At 40.6% G+C, this 27,559-nt stretch overlaps 1 protein-coding gene and 1 long non-coding RNA gene across 5 annotated transcripts in view; one reads left to right on the top strand and one right to left on the bottom strand.

Moving 5' to 3' along the window:
- The window catches only part of KCNIP4 (potassium voltage-gated channel interacting protein 4), a 1,385,815-nt gene that overhangs the window by 573,140 nt on the left and 785,116 nt on the right, over nt 1-27,559 (bottom strand). The window lies entirely within an intron of this gene.
- LOC143793218 (uncharacterized) lies at nt 326-26,402 on the top strand. Its single transcript, XR_013220078.1, has 3 exons — nt 326-555; nt 20,895-20,946; nt 25,786-26,402. It is a non-coding gene; the product is annotated as an uncharacterized LOC143793218 (long non-coding RNA).

Below are 27,559 nucleotides of genomic sequence, written 5' to 3'. Positions count from 1 at the left end.
TCACCTTTGACACTCTAATCCCTAAGGGCTTAAATAGTGACATAGAACTTTTTGCCTTTAATTCTTAAATTGCGGTCATGTGATTGCGGAGGCTATATAGACATACACGATTCAGGAAAGACCATCCCTGATGAAGGAGCTCGTTTTGGCTCCGAAACGCGTAGGTTTTCGGTCCTAGTTTCTTTCCATAGCCCGTCACGTGAGGCATCACGTGACTGTGACGTCACACAAGGTCCTGCTACGGCAGAGTACCGAGCGGCTAAGCCTAGCAGTACTGACCGACTTCAGAGCACGGCGAGTGCAGGATTTCTCACTGCCACCGGCCGGGGCAGTTCCTGCAACTCGCTACTCTAAAAGGCAATACCCGGCATTTTCTGGACTTCTTTCTTTCCCCCTGGGAGACGTAAGTGCGAGGCCTCGGAGAGGACTGTGCATCTTAAACGGCGGCCGGATTTACCAGCTCAGAAAGACTCTACACAGCTTTGATTCAACTGGGTCTTCATTGGAGTGGCTCCAATTACGGGATATCACATTCCACAGAAGAAATCCTATCAGGTATATATATTTTGTTTAATTTTCTTGTCCTAGTATTGTTTTAGTAACCAGTCCTTTGGGTCTCTTCATATTTAAGGGTTAAACTCTAATCCAGCGCAGATAGCTCTCTTTTTATTTGGATTTAATTGTTTTTAGTGACAGATGGGTGTGACCGTTACACTATCCGCTGCAGGCCTATGAGGGTATAAGCGCTACTGGTGTTTTGTAGATAGATATTCATAAACCAGCTGAGCTTCTTCAAACCCAACAAACCTCTGCTAAGCTTGCTGTCTGACAACCCAGTTCAGTGGCCTTCAACATAAAAGCCCAAAGTGCCATTATTATTATTTTCACTATCTCTGGACAATTATCGGGATATGAGAAGTCTATATCATTGGCTCTGATCCTACCAAACGAAAATATTTTAGACCCCGAGACTGAAGTTTGCAATTGCATAAGCGTTCTAGCAGCTGCAGAAGTTCAACAATGATGTCAGTGGTAGCCTGGGGCTCTAAAGATAGGCCTGTGATGGTCTGAAAATGCTTCTGACCATGCCATAATTTTCTTTGCTTGTTTTCTGAGCGCTGCCCAATGTGTACAAAGTGCACTACTTCGATATCCAGTTTGATTCTGGTGATTACATGACCCAAATCTGCCCTCTATTTAAAGTATACAGGGAAATTTCTGTGAAGAAAAACAGGAATGAAAATGATACTAGCGCAAACATAAAATGTGAAACTATAATTTAAGTGAATGAGAAACCTTACATGTCATGCACACGTTCAGCTTTTTAGACTTGCAGATTTAGTGCAGAAAATAATCTGCAGAATGTCAGTTCTCTGTGTGTTTTTGCCCTGCGTTTTTCACCATTCACGTCACTCAAATAAATCAAGAGCGCGGGGAAAAACGCACCAAAGATGCTGCAAAAACTCGCTTTTTTTACAGCTGCATTTTTCCTGCCAAGAGATGCAAAAATGGTCCAGAATTTTTACTTGATGTGTGCACATAGCCTTAGATAAGAAAAGGTTTTTCCTCCTGACTGTACCCACCTTTAGGACTTTCTCCTAACTTAGCTAAAGAAAAAATACAGAATCTATAACATTTTTTGGGCAAAAATGGTCAGTTTGTCACTGTTTTCAGTTTTTGCAGGTTTATGGGTTTTCTCTCTCCTTTCTCTAAACCAGGGATGGGCAAATAATTTTCCCAACTGGCCACATGCGTGACCCTGGCTCTTGGTGGCTGAACTTAATTCTGCTTATTATGTTAATTGTTTATTATTCATTTTTAGCACTTAATATTAACCCCTCTACCCCCGAGGGTGGTTTGCACGTTAATGACCGGGCTAATTTTTACAATTCTGACCACTGTCCATTTATGAGGTTATAACTCTGGAACGCTTTAACGGATCCTGATGATTCTGACACTGTTTTTCGTGACATATTGTTCTTCATGATAGTGCTAACAATTCTTTGATATGACCTGCGTTTATTTGCATTTTATTTTGAAATTTTACAACTTAGAATTTTCATGCTCTTAAATCACAGAGATATATCACACAAAATACTTAATAAGTAACATTTCCCACATGTCTGCTTTACATCAGCACAATTTTGGAACCAACATTTTTTTGTTAGGATGTTATAAGGGTTAAAAGTTGACCAACGATTTCTCATTTTTACCCCATTTTTTTTTTTTAGGGACCACATCACATTTGAAGTCACTTTGAGGGGTCTATATGATAGAAAATACCATAAAGTGACACAATTCTAAAAACTGCACCCCTTAAGGTGCTCAAAACCACATTCAAGACGTTTATTAACCCTTCAGGTGTTTCATAGGAATTTTTTGGAATGTGGAAAAAAATGAACATTTTACTTTTTTTCACAAAAAATTTACTTCAGATCAATTTTTTTTTTTATTTTGACAATGGCAGCAGGAAAAAGCGGACCCCGAAGAGCTTGGAAGGGTAGGAGCTCATTTGACTTTTTGAATGCAAAATTTGCTGGAACAATTAGTGGACGCCATGTCGCATTTGGAGAGCCTTTGATGTGCCTAAACAGTAACAGGAGAAATTGCACGGAATGTATAGATAAATGGAGGGCACCGCACAATATATCAAAAGAAAGGAAAGTTCACCGTGGGCTTGTAATTAACTATGAAAGAAGACAAGAGAAAGATCATGCCCACATAATGGGAACACTTCCATGTATATAGTAATAAGGTTGTATTTTTATTGAACTGGCAAAAACCCTAACAAACTACATCTATGTACATGCAGAGAAAAGACACAAAATACAATTAAAAACACTGAAAAATGCAAACATGCAACAACATGCCTATTAATATGTCATGTCCTAGTATAAGGAAAACTGACAAACCACAAAACATGTGTCCCCCACAAAAAGATGTTATAGTAAACTCACAATGGAGATGTTACAATAAACTGACTACACACACATAAATAGTGCAAAAACCCATGACAAATCCATGCAAAGGATGCAGTGGTGTCAATATTACAATACCATACATCCCTGAAATAAGATGCATAATTTTTGTGCAAAGATTTTTGGTACTACAAGACTTCAAACATATGAAAAAAGTGCAGAGCATATAGAAAAAGCGTACGAAAAAGAATGAATGCAAGAATAAATATGGAGATATGAAGTATAAATATCTCAACAATGGTACGCAACAGGAACTTGCGGGATAGGGGAGGGAGAGGGGGAACTAGAACAATACAAGAACCCAAAACCTCAATCCCAAAAAAAGAAAAAACCCCATCATACCCACAGTCCAAAATCCTGGAGAGAAGTCTTGTGAAGTTGGGAGACAAAGTGGGGAATAGGCTCCTGTTGTGAATTTGGATTCTGGGCTCCCCCGGTGGCTACTGGTGGAATTGAACTGGTGTTGTCATCTTCTCTGTTCACCTGTTCCCATCAAGATGTGGGAGTCGCTATATAACCTTGCTGCTCTGTTAGTTGCTTGCCGGTCAACAATGTTATCAGAAGCCTCTCTGTGCTTGTTCCTGCTCCTAGACAACTACTAGATAAGTTGGACTCTTGTCCATGTTTGTTTTTGCATTTTTGTTCCAGTTCACAGCTGAAGTTTCGTTACTGTGTCTGGAAAGCTCTTGTGAACAGGAATTGCCACTCTGGTGTTATGAGTTAATGCCAGAGTTTTAAAGTAATTTCTGGATGGTGTTTTGATAGGGTTTTCAGCTGACCATGAAAGTGTCCTTTCTGTCTTCTGCTATGTAGTAAGTGGACCTCAAATTTGCTAAACCTATTTTCATACTACGTTTGTTATTTCATCTTAATTCACCGCCAATACATGTGGGGGGCCTCTGTCTCCTTTCGGGGTATTTCTCTAGAGGTGAGCTAGGACTAATATTTTCCTCTGCTAGCATTATTTAGTCCTCCGGCTGGTGCTGGGCATCTAGAATCAACGTAGGCATGCTACCCGGCCACTGCTAGTTGTGCGTTAGGTTTAGTTCATGGTCAGCTCAGTTCCCATCTTCCAAGAGCTAGTTCCTATATATGCTGATGCTATGTTCTCTTGCCATTGAGAACATGACAGTTTGACCGGCCCACTAAAGGGTTAAAATCCTTGGCTGAGAAAGGATAGAAATAAGAAGTCTGCTGAGAATTTTTTTTTTTTTTTTTCTCCTTCTAATCTTTGAATGGCTCTGTGTCCACCTGTTTGTAATGGATCTTCAGAGTGTAACTGCAGGTTTGAATAATCTCGCCACGAAGGTACAAAATTTGCAAGACTTTGTTTGTCATGCACCTGTATCTGAGCCGAGAATTCCTTTGCCGGAATTTTTCTCGGGGAATAGATCTGGGTTTCAGAATTTTCGAAATAATTGCAAATTATTTTTGTCCCTGAAATTTCGCTCTGCCGGAGACCCTGCACAGCAGGTCAGGATTGTGATTTCCTTGCTCCGGGGCGACCCTCAGGACTGGGCTTTTTCATTGACACCAGGGGATCCTGCGTTGCTCAATGTGGATGCGTTTTTTCTGGCCTTGGGGTTGCTTTATGACGAACCTCATTTGGAGCTTCAGGCAGAAAAAACTTTGATGTCCCTATCTCAGGGGCAAGATGAAGCGGAAATTTACTGTCAAAGATTCCGTAAATGGTCTGTGCTTACTCAGTGGAATGAGTGCGCCCTGGCGGCGACTTTCAGAGAGGGTCTCTCTGATGCCATTAAGGATGTTATGGTGGGGTTCCCTGTGCCTGCGGGTCTGAATGAGTCCATGACAATGGCTATTCAGATCGATAGGCGTTTGCGGGAGCGCAAACCAGTGCACCATCTGGCGGTGTCCACTGAGAAGTCGCCAGAAAGTATGCAGTGTGATAGAATTCTGTCCCGAAGCGAGCGGCAGAATTTTAGACGGAAAAATGGGTTGTGTTTCTATTGTGGTGATTCTACTCATGTTATATCAGCATGCTCTAAGCGCACTAAAAAGCTTGATAAATCTGTTTCCATTTGCACCTTACCGTCTAAGTTTATTCTATCTGTGACCCTGATTTGCTCTTTGTCATCTATTACCACGGACGCCTATGTCGACTCTGGCGCCGCTTTGAGTCTTATGGATTGGTCCTTTGCCAAACGCTGTGGGTATGATTTAGAGCCTTTGGAGACTCTTATTCCTCTGAAGGGGATTGACTCCACCCCATTGGCTAATAATAAACCACAATACTGGACACAAGTAACTATGCGTATTAATCCGGATCACCAGGAGATTATTCGCTTTCTGGTGCTGTATAATCTACATGATGATTTGGTGCTAGGATTGCCTTGGCTGCAATCTCACAACCCAGTCCTCGACTGGAAAGCTATGTCTGTGTTGAGCTGGGGATGTAAGGGGGCTCATAGGGATGTACCTGTGGTTTCCATTTCATCATCTATTCCCTCTGAAATTCCTGAGTTCCTGTCTGACTATCGTGACGTCTTTGAAGAATCCAAGCTTGGTTCATTACCTCCGCACCGAGAGTGCGATTGTGCCATAGATTTAATCCCGGGTAGTAAATACCCAAAGGGTCGTTTATTTAATCTGTCTGTGCCTGAACATGCTGCTATGCGAGAATATATAAAGGAGTCCTTGGAAAAGGGACATATTCGTCCATCGTCATCTCCCTTAGGAGCCGTTTTTTTCTTTGTGTCAAAAAAAGACGGCTCTTTGAGACCATGTATCGATTATCGGCTTTTGAATAAAATCACTGTAAAATATCAATACCCATTGCCGTTGCTGACTGATTTGTTTGCTCGCATAAAGGGGGCCAAGTGGTTCTCTAAGATTGACCTTCGTGGGGCGTATAATTTGGTGCGAATCAGGCAGGGGGATGAGTGGAAAACCGCATTTAACACGCCCGAGGGCCACTTTGAGTATTTAGTGATGCCTTTTGGTCTTTCAAATGCTCCGTCAGTTTTCCAGTCCTTTATGCATGATATTTTTCGCGATTATTTGGATAAATTTATGATTGTGTATCTGGATGATATTCTGATTTTTTTCGGATGACTGGGACTCTCATGTCCAGCAAGTCAGGAGGGTTTTCCAGGTTTTGCGGTCTAATTCTTTGTGTGTGAAGGGTTCTAAGTGTGTTTTTGGGGTACAGAGGATTTCCTTTTTGGGATATATTTTTTCTCCCTCTTCCATTGAAATGGATCCTGTCAAGGTTCAAGCTATTTGTGATTGGACGCAGCCCTCTTCTCTTAAGAGTCTTCAGAAATTTTTGGGCTTTGCTAACTTTTATCGTCGATTTATTGCTGGTTTTTCGGATATTGCTAAGCCATTGACCGATTTGACTAAGAAGGGTGCTGATGTTGCTGATTGGTCCCCTGACGCTGTGGAGGCCTTTCGGGAGCTTAAGCGCCGTTTTTCCTCTGCCCCTGTGTTGCGTCAGCCTGATGTTGCTCTACCTTTTCAGGTTGAGGTCGACGCTTCTGAGATCGGAGCTGGGGCAGTGTTGTCGCAGAAAAGTTCTGACTGCTCCGTGATGAGGCCTTGTGCCTTCTTTTCCCGTAAATTTTCGCCCGCTGAGCGGAATTATGATGTTGGGAATCGGGAGCTTTTGGCCATGAAGTGGGCTTTTGAGGAGTGGCGCCATTGGCTTGAGGGGGCCAGACATCAGGTGGTGGTATTGACTGACCACAAAAACTTGATTTATCTTGAGACCGCCAGGCGCCTGAATCCTAGACAGGCGCGCTGGTCATTATTTTTCTCTCGGTTTAATTTTGTGGTGTCATACCTACCGGGTTCTAAGAATGTTAAGGCGGATGCCCTTTCTAGGAGTTTTGAGCCTGACTCGCCTGGTAACTCTGAGCCCACAGGTATCCTTAAGGATGGAGTGGTATTGTCAGCCGTTTCTCCAGACCTGCGGCGGGCCTTGCAGGAGTTTCAGGCGGATAGACCGGATCGTTGCCCACCTGATAAACTGTTTGTTCCTGATGATTGGACCAGTAGAGTCATCTCTGAGGTTCATTCTTCTGCGTTGGCAGGTCATCCTGGCATTTTTGGTACCAGGGATTTGGTGGCAAGGTCCTTCTGGTGGCCTTCCCTGTCACGAGATGTGCGAGGCTTTGTGCAGTCTTGTGACGTTTGTGCTCGGGCCAAGCCTTGTTGCTCTCGGGCTAGTGGATTATTGTTGCCCTTGCCTATTCCTAAGAGGCCTTGGACGCACATCTCGATGGATTTTATTTCAGATCTGCCCGTTTCTCAGAAGATGTCTGTCATCTGGGTGGTGTGTGACCGTTTCTCTAAGATGGTCCATTTGGTTCCTCTGCCCAAGTTGCCTTCTTCTTCCGAGTTGGTTCCTCTGTTTTTTCAAAATGTTGTTCGTTTGCATGGTATTCCTGAGAATATCATTTCTGACAGAGGGACCCAATTCGTGTCTAGATTTTGGCGGGCATTCTGTGCTAGGATGGGCATAGATTTATCTTTTTCGTCCGCTTTCCATCCTCAGACGAATGGCCAGACCGAGCGGACTAATCAGACCCTGGAGACATATCTGAGGTGTTTTGTGTCTGCTGACCAGGATGATTGGGTTGCTTTTTTGCCATTGGCGGAGTTCGCTCTTAATAATCGGGCCAGCTCTGCCACTTTGGTGTCCCCGTTTTTCTGTAATTCGGGGTTTCATCCTCGATTTTCCTCTGGTCAGGTGGAAACTTCGGATTGTCCTGGAGTGGATGTTGTGGTGGAGAGATTGCATCAGATCTGGGGGCAGGTGGTGGACAATTTGGGGTTGTCCCAGGAGAAGACTCAGCTTTTTGCCAACCGCCACCGTCGTGTTGGTCCTCGGCTTTGTGTTGGGGATTTGGTGTGGTTGTCTTCTCGTTTTGTCCCTATGAGGGTCTCTTCTCCTAAGTTTAAGCCTCGGTTCATCGGCCCGTATAAGATATTGGAGATTCTTAACCCTGTTTCCTTCCGTTTGGACCTCCCTGCATCCTTTTCTATTCATAACGTTTTTCATCGGTCATTATTGCGCAGGTATGAGGTACCGGTTGTGCCTTCCGTTGAGCCTCCTGCTCCGGTGTTGGTTGAGGGTGAGTTGGAGTACGTTGTGGAGAAAATCTTAGACTCTCGTGTTTCCAGACGGAGACTCCAGTATCTGGTCAAGTGGAAGGGATACGGCCAGGAGGATAATTCTTGGGTGAATGCATCTGATGTTCATGCCTCTGATCTGGTTCGTGCCTTTCATAGGGCCCATCCTGATCGCCCTGGTGGTGCTGGTGAGGGTTCGGTGCCCCCTCCTTGAGGGGGGGGTACTGTTGTGAATTTGGATTCTGGGCTCCCCCGATGGCTACTGGTGGAATTGAACTGGTGTTGTCATCTTCTCTGTTCACCTGTTCCCATCAAGATGTGGGAGTCGCTATATAACCTTGCTGCTCTGTTAGTTGCTTGCCGGTCAACAATGTTATCAGAAGCCTCTCTGTGCTTGTTCCTGCTCCTAGACAACTACTAGATAAGTTGGACTCTTGTCCATGTTTGTTTTTGCATTTTTGTTCCAGTTCACAGCTGAAGTTTCGTTACTGTGTCTGGAAAGCTCTTGTGAACAGGAATTGCCACTCTGGTGTTATGAGTTAATGCCAGAGTTTTAAAGTAATTTCTGGATGGTGTTTTGATAGGGTTTTCAGCTGACCATGAAAGTGTCCTTTCTGTCTTCTGCTATGTAGTAAGTGGACCTCAAATTTGCTAAACCTATTTTCATACTACGTTTGTTATTTCATCTTAATTCACCGCCAATACATGTGGGGGGCCTCTGTCTCCTTTCGGGGTATTTCTCTAGAGGTGAGCTAGGACTAATATTTTCCTCTGCTAGCATTATTTAGTCCTCCGGCTGGTGCTGGGCATCTAGAATCAACGTAGGCATGCTACCCGGCCACTGCTAGTTGTGCGTTAGGTTTAGTTCATGGTCAGCTCAGTTCCCATCTTCCAAGAGCTAGTTCCTATATATGCTGATGCTATGTTCTCTTGCCATTGAGAACATGACAGGCTCCCACGCGTATCGCCGCCTAGATAGCGGCTTCCTCAGGGAAAGAATCTCATACTGTGTGTGACATTCTCTGCAGAAATATATACAAATCTCTAATAATACTAAAGGTATTCACCTGTGTGGAGAGGTTTCCGGGATCACGCATGTGAGGTGCAGCCTGGCCGCGGCCATCTTGTTAGTGTTACAAATCGAGTAAAGACAATAACGTTTTGTCAAATGGCTAGTGCGCATGCGCTCAGACATAGGCGCGACGTGCATCAGCAGCTCAGGGCTAACAGTATAATCCTTACTGCGCAGGCGCAAAAGAAGAGACATTGGCGCGTACGCAATGTGCAGCGTTGCATAGGTAGAAAAGTATACACTGTGGGTACTCTGTACATATGAGGAGCTGGCCCACCAATGTTGTCACAGCACCAAACCCCATGCATGCAGTGCCCACCATATAGAAAGGACACAACGTAACCCAATGTCGGTTGAAGTTAGATAGCTCATGCGCATGCGCACAGGCATAAGTATGTTGATAGCACAGCACTGACCGGCACGGTTATTACGGCGCAGGCATACAAAAGTGATGCTAACACAGGCGCAATGTACAGTGCTGCATCAAAACGACACTGCTCACTATGCGTGTTCCGCGCACATGAGATGCTAGACCAACTAAACCAACTAAATGGTAGCATCAATTTAGCCCCATATCGTCAGCACCCGTCAGATGAAAAAAAACACCACATGCACCTATGACAGTTTAAACACCAACCATACAGTAGTAATAAGCCAAATAAACACTATTGTGCTGAAAAGCGAAGCACACAGAGCAAAAAAGCCCCTATGGTGTAAAAGTGACTGAGCGGAAACGTAAAAAGATATTAGCACATATGCCGAGCTTAGCAATAAGTTAATGGAGGCACACTAAATACTCATGCTCTATGCAGAGGTAGTTGTGCATAAAGCTGAGTGATTTATAAAATATATATATATATATATATATATATATATATATATATATATATATATACAGTATATATATTTTGTTGTGCAATTTTTCCGGAGTACGCAATATCCTATATGTGGGTAAATACTACTTTTGAGGCACAGTGCAAAGCTCAGAAGGGAAGAGGCCCCATATTGGAGTTCAGTTTTTGCTGGAATGGTTTGAGGGTGCCATTGGCAGAGCCCCTGAGGTGCCAGAAGAACAGAAACTCCCTATATGAGAACTCATTTTACAAATTACACTCCCCAATGAATTAATCTAGGGGTGCAGTGATCATATTGACACCACATGTGCCTGCCAGAGTTTTATACCACTGAGCGGTGTTTGTTTTAGCCCTACATTTTTAATTTTTCTAAGGGTTAATAGGAAATTTTTTTACAACAAACTGAGGTGCATTTTTTTATGAGTGTTCCAATACCCTACATGTAATGTAACTGCGATCTTTGGGAGGCAGAATGAAAAAATCAACAGCATGTGAAGAATTGGTTTTATTTATTTTTTACGCTGTTCCTCATGTGGTATAAGTGATTAGACGACTTTATTCTTTGGGTCGGTGCGATTACAGCGATACCAGATTTATGTCGGGTTTTTATGCTTGGTTGCTGTCGCACATTAAAAAACGCTTTTTATTGCAAAAAATAGTTTGCATCACCACATTTTGAGAGCTATAATTATTCCATATTTTGGCCCACAGAGTCATGTGAAGTCTTGTTTTTGCGGGACAAGTTGATGTTTTTATTGGTACTATTTTTGGGCACATGACATTTTTGATCGCTTTCTATTTCAATATTTAGGAGGCAGCAATTCAGGAATTTCTTTTTGGGTGGAGTGGGTTATGCCGTTCCATGTGTGGTAAAATTTATAAGGCAGTCATATTCTTCGGGTTAGTACAATTACAGTGATACGTCATTTGTATTTTTTTTTTATGTTTTGTCGCTTTTATACAAAACTATTTTTTTATATAAAAACTATTTTATAGAAAAAATAATTATTTTTGCATCGCTTTATTCTGAGAGCTTTATCTTTTTTTTTATTTCTCCACTGATGGAGCTGTATGGTGGCTTGTTTTTTTTTGCAGGACAAGATGATGTTTTAAGCAATACCATGTTTATTTAATATCCGTCTTTTTAATTGCGTTTTATTCCATTTTGTGTTCGCAGTATGATAATGAAGCAGTGTTTTTTTGCCTTGTTTTTTTATGGTGTTCACTAAAGGGATTAACTAGTGAGACAGTTTTATAGGTATGGTCGTTGTGGATGCAGCGATACTAAATATGTGCACGTTTATTTTTTATGTATATATTTTTTCATTTAAATATTTATTTAGAGATACAATATCTTTTGATTTTTTTTATTATTATTTTATTTATTTTTGTAAAATATTTTTACAATTATTTAGAAAAAAAAAATGTATTACTTTTTTCTAACTTTTTTTTTACTTTGTCCCACTATGGGACAATCATTTTTTGCAGGCTGATCGCTTCAGCAGCATGGACATGCAGTAGCATCCCCATGCTATAGAAACTGTCAGCTCTGCAATGACAGACAAACTTGCTCATCATGCACTGCGCATGATCAGCAAGTTTCCTAGCTCTGGTGACCCCAATGTCATCATGATGACATTGGGTCACCATGGCAACAATCGAGACCACATGTCACGCCACAGGGTCTCCGATCCAAAGGCAGAGGGGCAGTCAGCCCTCTGCCATCTCCTAGAATGCTGCAATCTCATTCGATCACAGCATTTCGGGGGTTAAAGTGTCGGGAGCAGTCTGTGACCGCTCCTGGCACTCAGTGCCGGGTGTCAGCTGTCAGAATCAGCTGACACCTGGTGGCGATCGCCCGCACACCCCCTGTGTGCGTGGGCGATTGCACAGACGTAATATCCCATCCGTGGTCAAATAGGCCCAGGGCACATGGACGGATTATTTCATCTGATGTCAGAAAGGGGTTAGGCAGAATAAGTATGTTGAGCAGCAGCTACTGTTAAGACATATTATAATAGGGCTTATGGTAACATGGATTCTTACCTGTAGGAGCTAATCAAAACAACAGAATGTACTGCTTTTTATAAAGTTTATGAAAAAATAGTAAATCATATGCTTCTGTTATTCAGCCTAAAGGATATTAAATAAGTATAAATGCACCTTGATAAACAGCTCCCACACACACAATATAATGTCCCCACAGTCCCCTCACACAACTCACACAAGTATGGTGTCCCCACAGCCCTTACCACAGTAAATGGCGACCTGTCTTTGTGCACCTTGGATTTTTATGCATAATAAATCAATTCAATGTTTATCGTGATGAGAGAGAGAGAGACAGATTTTGGAGCTCCAAAGTTCAGGTCCTCACTGATTTCTATGGGTTTTGGGTTCGGGTTCAAGTTCGGGTACAGTTCTGGTACCCGAACCGAACTTTGAACTGAATTTCGGTGGAGCCAGACATACTCAATGATGTCCCCACAGCCCCTCACCATATTTTGGCCCTCACATTTTCCCTGCACAAGTGCGCAGTGTTTATCGAATTTTATCGTATTTCAAAACAGCAGACGTGATTTGAGGATGCAGATATAGGTGAAATTGAAACACTGGGCAAGGGATGACTACTTGATTTTTTATTATTGGGTAATTACTTTGGGAAACTATAGGGGCCATCATTTTGTGTGTGGGAGGATGTTTGGCAATCTTGCTTTATGGGAGGGTTCCATAATTCATGGGGGAATTATAGGGGGCTGTAGGAGAAATCATACTGTGTGTGGGGGGGCAGTGGGGCATTGTAATCTGTGTGGTGAGCTGTGGGGGACATTATACTGTGTGTGGGTGAGACTGGGGACATCATACTGTGTGTAGCTGGCCATTATACTGTGTGCTAGGAAGCTGTGAAGACATCATACTATGTGTGATTGGCGGCATCATACTGAGTGGGGAAAGCTGTTGATCAAAGTACACATGTAGTTATCATATACACGTAAGTGTGAATAACAGGAGCAGTGTGCTTTTGTTTTACTGATGTTTATATACTTTCTAAAGAACAATAAACTGTAGTTTTGAATAGCTGCTACCGGTAAGAATATACGTATGTTATAGTAAGTCCTATCGTTACATGTATTAGCAGTTGCACCTAGTCAACAGACTTAATTGTGATCAGTGATAAATACAAAATAATAATAATAATAATCATAATTATATTTGGAATGCTGTTTTTGCCCTCTACAACAGTCTTAGTTTTTCATGTGTCCCCTTGAAAAATTAATTGGCTAACTTTGCTGTAGATTCACAAAACGGCTGTGGCGGCTTCCTCCTCCCTTCTTTTTTTTTGTAGGTTCTTTCCACTCTGTGTATACAGTCTGCATGATCTCTAACAACTCAAAATTTTTTCCAGGAAGTATTCCCTTCTACAAATTTACATAAAACAGGATGGAGGGATGTGTTTATCTCACTTTCAATTTCTTTGAGTGATCAATAAGAAAGAAAGAAAGACAGAAAGAAAGAAAGAAAGAAAGAAAGAAAGAAAGAAAGAAAGAAAGAAAGAAAGAAAGAAAGAAAGAAAGAAAGAAGAAAGGAAGGAAGGGAGGGAGGAAGGAAGGAAGGAAGGAAGGGAGGAAGGAAGGGAGGAAGGAAGAGAGGGAGGTAGGGTGGAAGGAAGGAAGGACAAATGGGAGGGAGGTAGGGAGGAAGGAAGGAAGGAAGAAAGGGAGGAAGGAAGGAAGAAAGGGAGGAAGGAAGGAAGGAAGGAAGGAAGGAAGGAAGGAAGGAAGGAAGGAAGGGAGGTAGGGAGGAAGGAAGGAAGGGAGGTAGGGAGGAAGGAAGGAAGGAATAAAGAGAGGGTGGGAGGGAGGAAGGAAGGAAAGAAGGAAGGAAGGAAGAAAAGAAAGAAAAAGAGAAAGAAAGAAAGAAAGAAAGAAAGAAAGAAAGAAAGAAAGAAAGAAAGAAAGAAAGAAAGAAAGACCCCTCTAAATAAATGATGCATTCTTTAGAGGTTCAGGTACTCCATAAAATACTGAGATATATATTTCAGTAGAAAGTGGAACTTTCAGGAATGTCAATAAACATATTGATATCTTACCACTTCTGGTTATTTTTGTAAGCTTCCATATTTGTTTTTTGCTGACATCATTTATAATAAGTTTATTATAGTTTCCTCATTTTAGACATATATAAAGAAGCCCAAGAACATATCCCCAGGATTCAAAGGTCTATTACAATCAATATTTAATTTACTTTAAAGAACTATAGTAAGGTGGCCACCGACTAAATTGTGTTACAATTGTGCATATTGCTATCAAGCCTCCAAGCCAGTATCTTACTAAACAATCTAAATTCCCTTATGAGAAGCTTGTCCATGAGAAGGAAGGCTGCGAGGCTATAACTCTCATGCTTATTTGCCAAGTACTATGTGGTTTTTTTTCCTATTTGTTCTCCATCTAATGTAAAGATTTCAGAATATGGCATAAATAAAAAAGTAGCCGGCAAGGTGTTCTAGTATCAGTCAAGAATATGTCGCCCTACTGCAGTTAGGAGACTCATAAAATCAGAAATCCAGACCCAGTTCTGTGTAAATAATGCTCCTAGTATTAATGTTGTGGATCAAGTATTTCTATATACAGGCTAGGAAAGAAAGAACATACTCGGCTTTTTTTCAGGTCTACATTAAGGTCTACATTGAGGAATGTATGACTCTCACATTTTAGCAATACATTTCAGTCCTTCTTCTAGTACGATGATTACTGGGAACTTGCCCTCTTCTACATTTCTTTCTCACCTCCTTTTTTTCCAATATAAAAGCGTAAACAAATACAATAAGAAATAGCAAATTAAAAAAAAAATGTGAATGCCTTATTTATCGATGGATGAAAGTATGCAGATATTTCCTCTGAATTTATTTCTGATTAAGGGCAGGTGCAGACGAGTGTATTTGCTGTCCAAGTGTAATCCGATAAGGCACAGTATCACGCTCGCACAAGTGTTTGCCTATGGGGCCCTGCGCATGTCCTTTTTTTCCTCGAACAGAGGAAACAAATTCCTGCATGTCCGAGTTTTGTCCAACATTCGAATCGTACTCGGCCATGCAAGTCAATGAGTGTGTGGGAAACATCAGACTGTACTCAGATGACATCTGAGTGCAGTCTGATTTCCGCAGCCTCACAGAATGAAGAAGATGGAGTCATTCTTTTTCTTCTCATCCGAGAGAATCAGAGCACACTATGATCATACTGTGACAAAAACAATGATCAGCGTGTGATTAGTCTAATTAGCCCAATTCTCTCAGATGAGGGAATACATGATCATCTGCTCCTGACCATGGAGAAATTAACACTAATGCACAAGTGGCTGTTGTTCCTAGGTGTGTCTCAATAGTGCGGATATGTCAATGTCTAATGTTCTAATAAAAAATGGCAGAGGAAAGAATTATTTGTTTTTCAGAGCTAGATAAAGTTTTCTTTGGTTACCTTTGGGTATCTTTACATATTAATATTTGTCAGAGATGTTGCAGTTTAAGTTTTTTCCCAAGACACAGAAACAAAAACTCAACTAATGACAAATTGTCAGGTACATTGTCTAACACCCTGGAGAAATCCCAGACCGTTTGGATGGCTTGTACTTGTCGCATCGAGACGTGTGAACCATCTAAGGTCAGAAGGGGTATGGAATCACTATTGTCTCTTTGATTCTCTTCATCCTTTGTTTTTTTTCACCCTTTCTTATCCTTAAATGGTTCTTTTTACAACAACTTTCATTTTTCTTATTCTACACCATATTGTAATGCAATGTATTATGTACGTCTTTATAAAGTTCTGCTGATGCCCTTTTTCACATGTACAGTATGCAGATGTATGATAAACCCATTGTCTATAGCTCCAATTTTATATATATATATATATATAGGTATACAATTTTTTGTGAAATTTTCTTATGGCTTACTATGCTTTACAATACAGTTTATATATATATATATATATACTGTACAAACAAATAATGGCCAAAAGTGGGATACTTTTCCCTAAGACACTATCTGCTCGCACCTTCTTTGGTCCAATAGCTGTGGAGGATCCTAGAAGTGCCCATACACAGTAGATTATAGTCATATGGAAAGGCGGATTTTTACTATAGCAATCGGCTGTTTTGGTGAAACTATACGTGGAGAGTTGGATTTTCATTGATTGCATCGTCAATGGAGAATTTTTAACAATGTCAAATGTGGCCCGTTATGTGTTTCTGACCATTGCCAAACTAACGATCTTTCCACTGATTCACCCATTTTCCTCTAACTTGTATATGGGCCTCGAGACAGTATTTTAATATCTTCAAAGTATTATTATTATTATTTATTATTATTATAGCGCCATTTATTCCATGGCGCTTTACATGTGAGGAGGGGTATACATAATAAAAACAAGTACAGTAATCTGACACAATACAAGTCATAACTGGTACAGGAGGAGAGAGGACCCTGCCCGCGAAGGCTCACAATCTACAAGGGACGGGTGAGGATATAGTAGGTGAGGATAGAGCTGGTCGTGCAGAGGTGTGGTTGATCGGTGATTACTGCAAGTAAAGTATGAAAAAACTGCTCAGCACAGCTCCAGTGCATTCATCGAGGGTGCCTGGCAGCCACATCAAACCAATAAAGACTTGAGTTGTAAACAGCCGACACTCCGTCCTCCTTGAGAGCATATATTCTTTATTTATTCAATCTATGAGCTAAAAGCACCATTAACACACAGGTTTTCAACCACTGATGCAATTCAGAATTAGGCTTCCTTATTTATGGCCTAATATTTTCAGTTACGAAAAAAATATTTAATTTGCCTTGAATTTTACAAAAATTTCAGATTCTCCTGAATTTTAATTTCTTTGTGATTTGGTTCATGTGACTTGAGCAAAATGGCACTTGTCTAGCTTCCAATAAGCTGATTTATAGAGGACTGTGAAAGGGGTGGTGAAAAAAGTTACTCACCTCATCATTGTTTCGTTATAGATAGTGTTGAGCATTCCGATACCGCAAGTATCGGGTATCGGCCGATACTTGCGGGTATCGGAATTCCGATACCGAGATCCGATACTTTTATGGTATCGGGTATCGGTATTGAAACAACATTAATGTGTAAAAGAAAGAATTAAAATAAAAAATATTGCTATACTCACCTCTCCGACGCAGCCTGGACCTCACCGAGGGAACCGGCAGCGTTCTTTGCTTAAAATGCGCGCGTTTACTTCCTTCCGTGACGTCATGGCTTGTGATTGGTCGCATGCCGCCCATGTGGCTGCGACGCGACCAATCACAGCAAGCCGTGACGTAATTTTCAGGTCCTGAATGCCTAATTCTGCATTCAGGACCTGAAATTACGTCACGGCTTGCTGTGATTGGTCGCGTCGCGGTCACATGGGCGGCACGCAACCAATCACAAGCCGTGACGTAATTTTAAAATGCGCGCGTTTCCTGCCTCCCGTGACGTCACGGCTTGTGATTGGTCGCGTCGCCCATGTGACCGCGACGCGACCAATCACAAGCCGGAACGTAATTTTAAAATCCTGAATGCCTAGAATTAGGCATTCAGGACCTGAAAATTACGTCACGGCTTGCTGTGATTGGTCGCGTCGCGGCCACATGGGCGGCACGCGACCAATCACAAGCCGTGACGTCACGGAAGGAAGTAAACGCGCGCATTTTAAGCAAAGAACGCTGCCGGTTCCCTCGGTGAGGTCCAGGCTGCGTCGGAGAGGTGAGTATAGCAATATTTTTTATTTTAATTCTTTCTTTTACACATTAATATGGATCCCAGGGCCTGAAGGAGAGTTTCCTCTCCTTCAGACCCTGGGAACCATCAGGGATACCGTCCGATACTTGAGTCCCATTGACTTGTATTGGTATCGGGTATCGGTATCAGATTAGATCCGATACTTTGCCGGTATCGGCCGATACTTTCCAATACCGATACTTTCAAGTATCGGACGGTATCGCTCAACACTAGTTATAGATCTACTAAGTTATGGCACAACCAGCCCTGGGTGAAGATGCCGGAAGAGATGAACTGTGCCTGAGGGAGTTGTGTTGAGGAACACTTGGGGGCTGGTAAATGGCACGTTTTGTTTTTATTTTACCCTACGTTTATTATGCTCTTTCCAGACCCCAGATAAGAAGATTAAGGACGCACTCCTCCTCCCCATCAAAACTTGTATTCTCTTAATATAGTGCAGTCATCATATTATTTAGCACTGTGTACTTACAATTGCTCATTTTGCCTTTGTCTGCTTTATGTAGAAACAGGAAGCATCTTGTCCCTGCATTTATCATTCCCCTTTTCAGCTCCTGACCCAGTTGCTTCTTCTTCCCCCCTGCCATTGACTTTTGCAGTTACTGATGAGTCATACAGGGAAAATTGATCTCCTGTTTCTACATAGAGATTAGAAGGACTCAGCTAGTTAGTTTTTACGTGATATATCACGTGATGTCATAGATCTAAGGGAAAAGAAAAAAATTATCTGGGTAGAAAGGCAAAACTAGCAATTGTAAGTACACAGTGCTATATAATATGATGACTGCAATATATTAAGAGGATTAAAATGTTGATGGGGAGGAGGATTCTATAAATATTCAATTCACATTGAATAACTGTGCATATTGACAATTCAAGAGAGCTGCCGAATTCAAATGTCAATTCAAATGTCAATTAGATTCATTTAAAGTTAGACCATATCCTTACAGGATCAATAAATATTAAATATTAAGTTGAAAACACCAATTAAATTCAGATTTGGTATTTTCATAACTATGTCAATCCATATAAAACACAGTTATGGCCAAAATTGTTGGCACTCTTGAAATTGTTTCAGAAAATGAAGTATTTCTCCCAGATAATTATTGCAATTACACATGGTTAGTTATACTCATGTTTATTTCCTTTGTGTATATTGAAATATCACAAAAAAACTGAGAAAAAAAGGCAAATTGGACATAATTTCAAACAAAACCCCCAAAATAGGCTGTACAAAATTGTTGGCACCTCTCCAAAATTGTGGGTAAACAATTTTGTTTCCAGTGTGTGATGCTTGTTCAAACTCACCAGTGGCAAGTAACAGGTGTAGTCAATATAAAAATCGCACATGAAATAGAGAGAAAGAGAAGCTGACAAGAGATGAGTGAATTTCTTTGTGTCCCTGCTTATTCGGCAAGTTATAGTGCTTAGCGAATAAGCTGAATCGGGAACCCAGCTTCCTGTATCGCTCCGGCAGATCAGCTGTTTAGCTCCGCAGCTGCATGTGTCGCGACTGTGTCATAGTCACGACACATGCATGGAAAGCCTGTTTGTTGGGAAATTATCTAATGGACAGATGTGACCAAGATAGAGCTTTTTGCAAAGCACATCATTCTACCATGTACTAAAAATGGAATGAGGCCTGCAAAGAAAACAACACAGCACCTAAAGTCAAATATGGTGGAGGTTCAAATATGTTTTACAGTTGTTTTGCTGCCTCTGGCACTGGGTGCCTTGAATGCATGCAAGGCATCATTGAGTCTGAAGAATACCAAAGGATTTTGGTTTGCAATGCAGTGTTCAGTGTCAGAAAATTGAGTTTGTGTCTTAGGTCATGGGTCTTCCAGCAGGACAATGAACCAAACATGATTGCAGTTATTTATTCCAAAGTGTGTGCAACCAAATATTAAGTAGAGAATGCCAACAGTTTTGTCTGGCACATTTTTGAGGTTTTGTGTGAATTTATGTCCAATTTGCCTTTGTTTTTCTGTTGTTTTTTGGCTTTTTCCGATACACACAAAGGAAATAAATATGTTTATAACAAACCTTGTGTAATTGCAATAATTTTCTGGGAGAAATATTTCATTTTCTGGAACAATTTCAGGGGTACCAACACTTTCGCCAATGACTGTAAGGGTACTGTCACACTCTGCAACTTTCCAACGATCACGACCAGAGATACGACCTGGCCGTGATAGTTGGAAAGTTGTTGTGTGGTCGCTGGGGAGCTGTCACACAGACCGCTCTCCAGCGACCAACGATGCCGAGGTCCCGGGTAACCAGGGTAAACATCGGGTTACTAAGCGCAGGGCCGCGCTTAGTAACCCGATGTTTACCGTGGTTACCAGCGTAAAAGTAAAAAAAAAAAAACCGTACATACTCACATTTCGGTGTCCTTCAGGTCCCTTGCCGTCTGCTTCCAGCTCTGACTGAGTGCCGCCGTAAAGTGAAAGCAGATCACAGCGGTGACGTCACCGCTGTGCTCTGCTCTTACTTTGTGGCCGGCAGACAGACAGAGCGGGAAGCAGACGGCAAGGGACCTGAAGGACACTGAAATGTGAGTATGTACGTTTTTGTTTTTTTTTACTTTTACGCTGGTAACCAGGGTAAACATCGGGTTACTAAGCGCGGCCCTGCGCTTAGTAACCCGATGTTTACCCTGGTTACAAGCGAACGCATCGCTGGATCTCTGTCACACACAACGATCCAGCGATGACAGCGGGAGATCCAGCAACGAAAGAAAGTTCCAAACGATCTGCTACGACGTACGATTCTCAGCAGGGTCCCTGATCGCTGCTGCGTGTCAGACACAGCGATATCGTATGGATATCGCTGGAACGTCACAGATCGTACCGTCGTAGCGATCAAAGTGCCACTGTGTGACAGTACCCTAAAACTATTTTTAATAACACAGGTGTACAGCACAAAAAATACTTTCACAAAACTATGTCAAGATTATTTTAGTCCATTTGCACGGTCAAAGCTTACCCAATAACAAATATAACAAATATGTTGAAGTTGTTTTTTTTTAAATTTGTACAGCATAAGTTCTTTAATTTGTTCATGTTTACATTTGGTTTCAGAGTTTTTTTTACTTTCCTGATTTTATTCCCAGGATCCTTGTAATTGTACGAGAATGAACATTAATGAAGTCCCCTTGGACACAGGTAAAATTCTGTTTCCTTGAGTCGTCTACACAAGTACCTTCCACTTCTTTTTGCCATCAAAATGAAATGGGTCTATAAAAAAAGAATTACAGCAGAAAAGTAACAACTCCAGACATAAAAGGAGCCTTACTTGGAAGTATGTCTTGAATAAGAAATGCGCCTGTAGTACTAAAAGATGACTCTACATCTAAAGTAAGATAAAAAGATCTTAAAATTTGCAATGCAAAATCCTTTTTTTCAGACCATTTTCCAGTCACATTATATTGCATAATCCACTCCAAAGTAACAGAAGTTAATTTTTATGAAGACATAGATTCACTTTCATGAAAACTTTTAAAACTTTAACATGTATTTTCGTTTTTGCTTTCTTTAATGTGTTTTATTTCATTATTAAGGGATAACTTTTCTCGTTGTGGAAAGTGACATGATTGACATGACATTGTAAGGTGGCTAATAGGCCATGCAATGCGCCTCTGGGAAATTAAATATGTAAAATGGTTCTGAAGAGAGAAAGAGGACTTTAACTCTAGTGCCACTTATTGGAAGTAGCAATCCTAAAAGTCAATATCAACACTTGCCACATGGCTTAGGATAAAAGCAAAGCCAGTAACTCAATTTGCAGACACGGAGTTTAAGGATGCTGCCCCTCATCAGTGCAAAGTATGAGATCTGATTTGGCTGTATGAGAAGCTACACTAAACTACTAAACACTAGGCACCTTTCATTTCAGTGAGAAATGCTGAAAAAGACAAAAGTTCATCACTTTTGGGCAGGTTACATTTTTATAGCGTCAGATGGGCAGTAAAAATGACCTCACAATTTTCCACGTCAGCACGATGACAGCGATACCATATTTGTAATTTTTTTTTGTTTAATTTGATGGCTCAAAAAAATTATGATCTTTGTAAAAAAAAAAAAAAAAATTTGGTTTGTGTCATCATTTTCCAAGATCCATAACATTTTTATTTTTCTGTCACTGGAGCTGTCTGAGACTTACTTTTTGATTGGCGTTTTCATTAAAGCCATTTTGAGATACTACATTTTTAAAACTTTTTACTGATTTCTTTTTGTGGGAGGTGATGAAAAATTGTAAAAATGGTAATTTCGGTGTTTTGATTTTTTTTCTTTAAAACATTTACCTTACAAGTTACACAATGTTATATTTTCATAGATAGGACTTTTATAGATTTGGTGATATCAAATATGTACATTAATTTTTTGCAGTTCTTTATTTTTAACTGGGAAAAATAGGGAGATTTGAATTTTATTTTATTTTTTTAAATTTACTTTGTTTTTTACTTTTTACTTTTTTTCAGTCCTCATGGAAGACTTGAACCTACGATCGTTTGATTACTTTTGATATATACTGCATTAATGTATTATTGTAGTATATATTTAAAATCACAGTTTCTGCCTGTAGCTGGTCTTCACACAAGAACATATACTGTATTCGGTAATGGTGGCCTTCAGAAGGTCCCTACTGCTATTGCAACCCATTGGCCCAATACAAATCATGTTGCCCGGGGCGGATGGCTGCCAACAACCAGGCCACACTGCGGCACTTAATTGGTGCTGTCCGTGTTTGAGGAAGATATCGGCTACGAGAAGCCCCTGAGCCCACCCCACACCCTGACTCTCGCCATGATGTACACAACCATCATGGAGCATTAAGGGGTTAAATCCTTGTCTTTATTTCTTTAGTGACTTTTCCTTTTGCAAACAATTTTCCTTTTAAGGGAGTTAGTCAACTTAGTGTTACACTTTGCAAGAGCGAAAAATTGCAAAATATGCAGTCACTCTTTACCACGTATGGTGGCTATTGGTTAAAACCAGTTTCAGTTACCGAATTTGTTCAAATTTAACAATTAATAAATGTAAACAGAAAATATTAGAAATGAAAGTAAAATTTACTGAATCAACTCCCTTGTTAATTCCTTTTTGGGCTCATACTCACATGCTAGAAACTCGGATGAGTCTCGCACGTCAATACCCGGCACTGCCGCCGACAATCAGGAGCGGAGCGTGCAGCTGCATGTATTGCTACGTGGCAGCACACCTCGCTCCTGAGTGCCGGGAGACCTTAGTTCCACTATTGCAACCTAAATTTGCCATGATGTATCTGGTTTTGTAGACGGAGAAGAGTCTTCCCTCACTGTACTTTTTCTGCACTAAGTTCTATCTAATGACAGCAGTGATGGATCAGTGAAATAGAACCGCTGTCCTCCCTCACTACTGTGTCTCGGTATATGTGGCTCACACATTGCATTTTTGCAGCATTTTTCAGCTATTTTACTTGTTTATTTCAACCATTCCTTTTAATATCTCAAAAGCTTTGCAAACATGCTGAAAGAATTGACATGCTGAATCTTGGCAAAAACGCAGGAGGGCTCAAAATATGCCCCCCACCAAAAAGAAATGCAGCATGTGCATGGGATTTCATTTGTTATGCTGGTACAACGCTACATATTATACTGTATGTACCAAATATGCTGCATAAAAAACATTAAAACTGGCACCTGTGAATATACCCTTAACTTTTCTTCCCTGTCTCCTGCTTGTAATAGGTTTCTCCCTATCAGCTTTTATAATGAAGAGGCAGATGAAACAGGTTGATGCTGTATTTCATAGAAAAATATACTGAAAATTCTGCAAATAGGAACTAAAAAGATAGTATACTGTATAGTCAGTGCTAGTCAAGAGAGTTTTATAACTGTAGTTTTTCTGGGTTCTACTATATTACAGATTTCTTATATAAGTCAATAATTATGTTCACAGCTTCATGCGGATTTAAGGAGGAGCAAGACATATGGAGCTGGGTAGGGAGGGGAGGCGTTTGAGTGCATTTCAGGAGGGATTCAATATTTGATAATGTCATCCTTTAGATCACAGGATATCAGATATTATCCTTGTGTCTACACATTAATCAATATAAATCCAAAATATTTTCAGTAAAAATACCTTAAAGGGAACCTGACATCTGATACATGCTGTCCAATCCTAAAGTCTTAAGCATGTTCAGTAAGTATGTCCTACAAGGAACGGTTAAAGGATCTGGGAATGTTTAGCTTGCAAAAAAGAAGGCTAAGAGGAGACTTAATAGCTGTCTACAAATATCTGAAGGGCTGTCACAGTGTAGAGGGATCATCCTTATTCTCATTTGCACATGGAAATACAAGAAGCAATGGGATGAAACTGAAAGGGAGAAGGTACAGATTAGATATTCGAAAAAAATTTTTGGCAGTTAGGGTGATCAATGAGTGGAACAGGCTGCCATGAGACGTGGTGAGTTCTCTTTCAATGGAAGTCTTCAAATAGAGGCTGGACAGACATCTGTCTGAGATGGTTTATTGACTCCTGCATTAAGGAGGGTGTTGGACAAATGACCCAGGAGGTCCTTTCCAACTCTAACATTCTATGATTCTATAAATATCAGACAGTGGTGATGAACGATTCCTGCCATACAGTATACATTTGACGCTGAAAAACTGCATCAGTTCAGATAAAAACAAAGCTTGTTAGCTGGGCTGGAGAACAGTTGGACAGGTGAGTACCCGGCGGCAAGAGCAGTGGAAGAAGCCGCAGAGGATTTGACTGTCCGACTAGTCTCCAGCGCAACTAAAAAACTACGTTTTTCTCTGAAACGACGCAGCATTTCATAGATAAACATACATGAATGGAATCGTGCAAACAATGTCTGATACATACTGCCCGTGAATTAGGCTGTAAGTATCAGCTGTCAGGTTCCCTCTAATACACTGACCACAAAATAGTATTGTACAATGCATGACAGTACTCGAATGTCCAAATGATCCCGTCACATAGTGCTCCTCTACAAAAAGGTGGGGAAGGCTGTTGTCATCCAACCCTGCAAACAAATTGCATTTTTAGAACATCCAGTCCTCAAGGTAAGATGTATTTTTAGTATATTTACAGCTAGTGATAAAAAAAACTGCAAGGAAAATGCTGTATCAGGCAGTCAGGAGCTGATAGAAATGTATCTGGAAGCACATTAGAGATAATATAGATGTCACCTGTATGAACCCTGCATCTTGGCACTGCTCAGAGCTCTAAAACTAAATGTATGTCTACAGAAATCAAGAAATTTACTTAGATGCCGAAAGTCCTTAAAACTTGGTTGCAAAGAAATACCATAGATTACAGAATAATTACAATAGGAGTTTTGACTTCAGAGACAAAAACAGAAAATAGCTTTTCATTTTTCAATATGATTTGACATTAAGAAAATCAAATATGGTTTATTCAACTCGGTGCAGAAGATGCAAAGATAATGAGCAGGCTTTGCAAAGATTCATTTTGACATTGAAAATTTGTCCTATCCCGAATAAGTCTGAAATTAATTTTTATTTATCAACAGTGGCACCGCCAAATGCAGATAAGAATCAAATCTGCTCAATTACTGCTGTCGGTGTGTCATTATAATACAACTGCTTTTCTCATTTCTGCTCTGTAAAACAAAGACAGACATATCTTCAGCCACATTAAAGCCTCACTCAGTAAACTGTGGCATTCTGAATATAAAGTGCTTCAGTAAGATGATGGGGTTTATTAACAAAGACTGTGCTTCTCTTTACTTTATGGACTGAACTTGAATGTAAAAAATATTGTGTTTGGCCCACATACACATTAGAAATCAACGGGTTTGGGCAACAGTCTAATTTGTATGGGAGCCCCGACAATTTATGATAGGGGGAAATATTGACCCACATTTCCTTTTTCAGACTACCAATTGCATTGTCTCGCTGGGATAAGCCACTTTTGGTTTGGCAACTCCTAGCATTTCTGATATCTCTCTGATGGGTTTTTCCTATTTTTTTTCAGCATAATGGTCTGTTTATCTTCCATTGAGAGAACAGCTTTCAAAAAGCAAATGTCATACCTGGAATAAGATCAAGACCTTTTACCAGCTTAATTGATGATGGATTAATGAGGGAATAGCCTATACAGCCCAATAAAGAACTTTTGAGATAATTGTCCAATTACCTTTGGTTCCTTGATGTTCTAAAGGACAGAAATGTCCAAGAAGGATGGGAGATTTTGCTACATGAAATTCTCACTGCACAATCAGTAACAATCCCAAAAAGAAGGAAGAAATGGAAGCATTTAAAAACACCAGGATGGATGGTTAAAAAGGAAAAAATGAAAAAATAAATATGTTAAGTGGAAATGGGGAGCATATTTAGAGAAGAAAATAATGCTGTTTGCAGGGAATGCAGGGCAAGCGTTAGAAGAGCTAAAGCCAGTAATGAAGTGAGGCTTGCAAGGGAGACCAAAAGCAATAAAAAGGGATTTGGGGGTATGTCAAAAGCAAAAGAAAAGTCAAAGATGCTATAAGAATTTTACAGGATGAAGTGGCCAAAAATGATGTTGAGAAAACCGAACTATTTTGCATCTGTGTTCTCTAAGAAATCAATTGTAACATATACTGATCTTCATTGTGCTATCGAAATAATAAAATAATACACAGTATCTATAAACAGAGAAATGGCGAGGTAGCACTTAGCTAATTTAAATAAATTTAAATCTCCTGATCTAGGTGAATTGCATCCTAGGGTACTCAAAGATTTAGAAGAGGAAATTGCAGAACCAATATCCAAAATCTTTGAAAAACCTAGAGAACAGGATAAGTCCCAGAAGATTAGAGAAGGGCAAATGTTGTGAGTATGGAGCCAGGAAATTACAGGTCAGTGAGTCTTACCTCTATACCAGGACAGATCTTTGAACAAATTATTACAGCATGTATGTAAGTACTTGGATAAGAATACAGTAAGTAACCAGAGCCAGCATGGGTTTTAGCAAAGAAGTCATGCCAGCCTAATCTGATGGAATCACTGACTGGGTGGATCAGAGAAATGTGGTAGATATAGTATATCTCGACTCCAGCAAAGCATTTGATAAAGTATCTCATTCTATCCTTATTGAAAAAATGACCAAGTATTGGATTGACAAGGCAACTGTTAGGTGAATTCATAACTGGCTCAGTGATTACACTCAAAGAGTGGCAATAAATGGTTGCATATCCAATTGGAAGAGTGTTTCAAGTAGGGTACCACAAGGCTCTTTCCTGGCCCCAGTGTTGTTCAACATTTTTATAAATGAACTAGATAAGGGAACTGAAGGTAAGTTAATCAAATTTGCAGACAATGCAAAGCTAGGAGGGAGAGCTAACACTAGAGGATACAGGAGAAAGGATTTAGAAGGATCTAGATAAGCTTGAACAATGGGCAGCGACTAAAGGTACCTTCACACATAACGATTTCGTTAACGATATCCTTGCAACGTCACGCTTTTGGTGACATAGCAACAATCCCGCTTAACAATCTCATTATGTGTGACAGCGACCAACGATCAGGCCCCTGCTGGGAGATCGTTGGTTGTAGGGAATGATCAGGACCTTTTTTTGGTCGCTGATCACCCGCTGTCATCGCTGGATCGGCGTGTGTGACGCCAATCCAGCGATGTGTTCACTTGTAACCAGGGTAAACATCGGGTTACTAAGTGCAGGGCCGCGCTTAGTAACCCGATATTTACCCTGGTTACCATTGTAAAATAAATAAAAAACCAGTACATACTCACATTCCGATGTCTGTCACGT

The sequence above is a fragment of the Ranitomeya variabilis genome, chromosome 1, assembly GCF_051348905.1.
Source record: "Ranitomeya variabilis isolate aRanVar5 chromosome 1, aRanVar5.hap1, whole genome shotgun sequence".
Lineage (NCBI taxonomy): Eukaryota > Metazoa > Chordata > Amphibia > Anura > Dendrobatidae > Ranitomeya > Ranitomeya variabilis.
The sequence above is the reverse complement of the archived record's forward strand: the minus strand, read 5'-3'. Positions and strand labels throughout refer to the sequence as shown.